The sequence below is a fragment of the Dendrobates tinctorius genome, unplaced genomic scaffold, assembly GCF_039654945.1.
Source record: "Dendrobates tinctorius isolate UK_male_01 unplaced genomic scaffold, ASM3965494v1 ptg000019l, whole genome shotgun sequence".
NCBI lineage: Eukaryota > Metazoa > Chordata > Amphibia > Anura > Dendrobatidae > Dendrobates > Dendrobates tinctorius.
The window spans coordinates 54,688,184-54,693,357 of record NW_027361687.1 but is presented as its reverse complement, the minus strand read 5'-3'; the positions used below and the strand labels follow the sequence as shown (position 1 = coordinate 54,693,357).

General features: G+C 51.4%; 1 protein-coding gene across 1 annotated transcript in view; it reads right to left on the bottom strand.

The window, feature by feature from the left end:
• Window positions 1-5,174, bottom strand: part of LOC141082970 (uncharacterized) — a 166,741-nt gene that overhangs the window by 93,993 nt on the left and 67,574 nt on the right. The gene's annotated exons all lie outside the window — the stretch shown is intronic.

The window sequence follows — 5,174 nt, the reverse complement described above, 5'->3', positions numbered from 1 at the left end:
TCTGGTGTCATGCTCATTTCTCTAGTTGCTTCAAAAAATCTGAAGAACCACTAAGTAACATTGGAACAAATCGCTGTTCACAATATTTGTCAACCCTCAAACGGCAACTGAGCACACCAGGAGACCTCCACCACTGCTTGCCATCACTGAAAGCGTTTTATTACCATTTTCAAATCTGATATTGTTGGATATGGCTTACATATATATACACAAGCACTTGCAATTTACTTCATAAAATTTACAACCATTTTTGAGGTACTAACATTTATTTGATGTCCCATAACTGCACCAAGAGAGAGGGAATCCACCCTTCATTTACAAGTTACGTTCAGACATAAAAGGGCGGCACCTCTCTCCCACCCACATCAGTTGTTTTTTTGTCCTTGATGGATGAATCTCTTCAGACATGTCTGTAGAAGGAGTCCTTCCCAGGCCCGGCAAGTTGGTTCAGGTAGCAGGCCTTGCCCAGTATGGGGTTCCTGGAAGCAACACAGTGGCTCCAGGGGGACTGCACATTGAGTGGAGCAGGAGAGCAATATCCGGGTAGGATTTCCAGCTCGACTGTGGTGTGCAAGTAAATATATCCTGGAGCTGATGGCGGTGTCTTACTTCTGTGGCTGTGGTCCTGGCACACTGGGCTGGCCTGGCCTGCTGCTGGGGCAGGCCTGGGTGGTATAGCAGCAGACTCCTGGGGAGGAGGCACCTGGGAGTCAGACCATGTGGAGGACCTGCTGACCTGGAAGTACGGGGGTGTCGGTTTGGGGGAGTGACCTAAAAGGTAAAAGCAGGCCAGGACCAGACCGGGTGCTTCCAGACCCATAATCTCTGCAAGTTATGATGGAATCACCAGAGCAGCAGGTGCAGCATCAGCAATCACCTGCAAAGCAGCTGCTCACCAAGAAGCCCCAATTGCAAGAGTCCCACCGACGACGTGTAGCAGCAGCGGAGGAGGTAGTGTTGGTGAAAGGAGATCCAGTCACAGAAGTTCCAGCAGACTGGATGAGTCTCCAGGGAAGGTCATTCGGCTGAAATGTGTCCCCCGCATAATCCAGTACCATTCGATTACTCCGCACTGGTAAATGATCTTTGTGAACGTTCATTCGGTGCTGTAGTCTTCCCCTTGTCTCTCCCAATTTCTGCCACAGAAAGTGTACTTGTAAATCTAAGGATAAGGAGTGTGCACTTTGCAGGGCCTTATTGCTGGACTCATCTGAAGAGACTTCCAGTTGTACATTAAGCAGACAGTAGCGGAAGAAACTCCTGACTTCACTACTAGCTTGAGAGAGATTGTTAGGGCAGAGGTTAAGGAATCTATGAAATCCCTCTCCAATGAAAGTGCCCATAAGGTCAAAATAAGGAAAGATAGATGCCTGGAGTTGGACAGTTATAGTAACTCGGGTGAGGAAGATGTTGTCTTCGTCCTCTTCAGATGCTGGTTCAAACTGGTCCTGCTTCCCCATTGACCAGGTAGATAAACTGGTAAAGGCGATTAGGAGGGATTGTTGAGCCTAGGTCAGAGAAAACGGTGGCTTGTATCAACCACCAAGGGAGAACCCAATTAATGGAAGTGGACGATCATATATTTCACATAGCCGAAACCTATTTGCTGTCTTTATCCAATCTTCACTTAAGAGGAAAAGAGAACGTTAAGGCAGACTTCCTAAGCCACTACCAACTCGGACAGGGAGACCGGATATAGACCTCTTTGCCACTAGGGTAAACAGAAGGGTGGAATAGTTTTGTTCTCTAGACCCCAGAGAAGGGCTCCAGGGAGTAGATTCTCTGCTGATTCCATGGAACTTGTCTGGCATATGCCTTCCCTCCGATGTCCCTGATTCCGTTGGTGTTGAGAAAGATCTGGGAAGATAGGGCACGAGTTATCTTAATCTCCCCCTTTTGGCCCAGAAGGCCTTGGTTTTCCTGTCTGAGGACACCAATCCATGGGTTCTTCTGGAACTTCTAGATCTCCTCTCCCAGGGACCAGTCCTCCATCCACAAGTGTCCAGCCTACGTCTGATGGTGTGGAATTTGAAAGGGCACTGTTGATATGTAAAGGTTTTTCTCACAATCCAGTAGCCACTCTACTTCAGCCACTCTACTTCAGAGTAGGGAGGTGTCCATGACCAAGCTATGTGCCAGAACCTGGAGGTAATTTCTATCTACCTTTAAATTTAGAAATGATGGGGGGGGGGGGGGGGTGTCCCAATAAGGTTGAGTTCTGCAGTTCCCACAAAAAAGCCTGAAATTGGGATTATCCACTAGCACCCTCAAAGTCCAGGTATTGGCTCTGGGGCCCCTGTATAGTTGTGATCTGGCTGGAAATTGAGTAGCTACGTTTATTAGGGCATCAGCTAGGTCTGGACCCATCCTTAAAGAGAGAACAGTGCCATGGGCTCTAAACCTAGTTGTAACAGCATTGACAGTCCCTTTGAGCCCATCGATTCAGCCCTTCTTGTAGCGTTAACATCTGCCCGAAGGGTTAGTGATATTCAGGCCCTTTCCAGACTTCCACCATATACCCAGTTCCTGGAAGATAGAATTATCTTGAAGCCGGATCCGTCTTGCCTACCAAAAGTAGCCTCTAAATTTCACAGACTACAGGAGATGGCTCTTCCTTCTGTGCCAACCCTAAGAATCAGAAGTAAGAGAAACTCCATTCACGAGATGTCAGGAGATGCCTATTCAGATATGTTTTGGTACTAACTCTTGTAAAAAGGATAATTCTTTATCTGTGCCCTTTCAGGGTACTAGGAAGGGAGTTAATATTTATTCGGTCATCCATGACAGCACCACCTGAGGGAGAGAGGGGATCCACCCCTTAGGAACAGGAAACCTACAGATACAAAAGGGTGGCACCTCTCCCACGCATCAGTTGGTTTCCTGTTCCTAGAGGACAGGACTCTCTACAGATCGTCCGTCATGGAGTCGTCGTTGAGTACCCAGGCCGGCTGACCGACCCAGGTAGCGAGGGGGTCTCCTACCTCGGTCAGTGCGGGGTCCCTGGAAGCGCCACGGTGGGGCCGGGTAGGTCACCACGGCAGTGGACGGAGCAGGTGGAGCAGGGGTCCGGTGGATGCCGTCTCCAAAAAAACGCCAGCACCTGGTACGTATGCCCCGGCTGCGCTTCCCCAGGCCCGGTCCTCCCGGTCAGTGCTGGCCCCTGGCGGGCTCATGGCGGCGTGCACAGTGGGGCATTCCGGCCAGGAGGCGCTGCGCGGCTCCTTCGCGCGCGCTCCCGCAGGGCTCTGATGAGCGGCGGAAGTGACGCGGCGGAAGGGGCGGAGCGATAGCGCCGATACCGGAAGTCGGGTGCCGGCCGGCCTCCGGCGCGCGCCGCGGGTGCATGGCCGCCCGACGACCCGGGTAAGGCGAGGGGGCCGGAGCATGGGGGAGGGAGTGCGGAAAGCCGGGTGGGTGGTGCTATGGCAGGATACCTGCTGACCCGGACACCAGGAGGCCATATAAGGCAGATGGGGATGCCGCTGGGGTGCTTCTGAAGGCCCCAGCAATGGATTCAACGGAAGCCCCCTTGGACCGGCAGGACGAGGCGCAGGAGCGCCCGCAAAAACAGGCCACGACAAAACTGCTTACGAGTGGCCAGCAGAAAAAACAGACGAACTAGCGACCAGAGCCGCGAAAGTTCCTCCAGAAAGGACCCCCCCTGCCTCCCTCCGTGATCCGGTACCTGCTTTATCTGCATGGGTAAGAGATCTCCGTGAATGTACCCTGATGCAGTGTTCCCTTATGTTTTTTTTCAGGGGAAGAAGGCTACGGGAAAACAGAAGCACAGGGAATGTGCCCTCTGTAGTTCCCCCCTACCAGATGGCCACCCTAAAAAATTATGCCAACCATGCATTCGGCAAACGGTAGGGGTTATTAAAGACAGGGAGTCCAGGGGTAGATTGTCAGGCCCTTATACTCTCCCCCGTTTATGCAGGTAGCGGAAGAGACACCTGACTTCACTTCGAACCTGAGAGAGATGATCAGGGCAGAAATGAAAGTCTTACCTCAAAGAGAACCTTCTAGGAGAAGAGAGGCTAGTGGTTCAGGCTCGGAGACCTCAGTCGCCCCTAAGAAAGGTGACAATTCCTCGGCCTTCTCGTCGTCTTCCTCGGATGAAGACTCTAGCCGGTTCTGCTTCCCCTTAGACCAGATGGACAGATTAGTGAAAGCAATACGGTCCACCATGGGGGTAGCGGACAAAAAACGGGAACTCTCAGCACAGGACATAATGTTCGGGGGTCTAGACCCCAAAAAACGCAGAGCCTTTCCATTAAACGATAAGGTTCAAAACCTAATTGACAGAGAATGGAAGAGACCGGAAAAAAGGGGCTCCATGCCACCAGCCTTTAAGCGGAGATACCCCTTTGATAACCCGGTAGTAAACAGATGGGATAAAGCCCCGAAACTAGACGCAGCAGTAGCCAAAGCATCTAAAAAATCTGCCATACCATTTGACGATATGGCCTCCTTGAAAGATCCGCTAGATAAAAAAGCGGATTCTTTTCTTAAAGGGACATGGGAGATGTCAGCAGGCGCGTTAAGACCAGCGGTAGCTGCCACCTGTACAGCCAGATCGATGGATGGTCTGGCTAGATCAGCTGGATTCCGAGCTAAAAGACGGAGCCTCAAGATCATCTATTCGGAAAAGTTTGCCGATCATTCAGAATGCCGCGGCATTTTTAGACGATGCGTCTGCAGACTCTGCAAGAATGGCGGCTAAAGCCGCGGGTCTATCTAATGCAGCGCGAAGAGCGCTCTGGTTAAAATGTTGGCCAGGAGATATTCAAGCCCGGTCCCGTCTCTGTTCCATTCCCTGCGAGGGGGAGTACCTATTCGGCCCTGTCTTGGACGAATTGTTAGAGAAAGCTGGAGATGACAAAAAGAAATTTCCCAGTCTCCCGAACCCCTCGTACAGACGTCCTTTTACCAGAAAAGGTTTTTTCCGGAGAAGGCCGTCCAGAGATCAGGGCAGATGGGAGGAGAAAAAAAAGGAAAGGTACAGGATTCATGTTTGGAGGGGGGGCGCCAGGAAGGTCCAGCTCGAGATACGAAAAAGCCGCCCCAATGACTAGTCACCCCGGTGGGAGGGAGACTAGCTGCCTTCTACCCATCCTGGTCTCTGATCTCTAATAGCAGCTGGATATTGGGGATAATAGCCGTGGGACTACGAC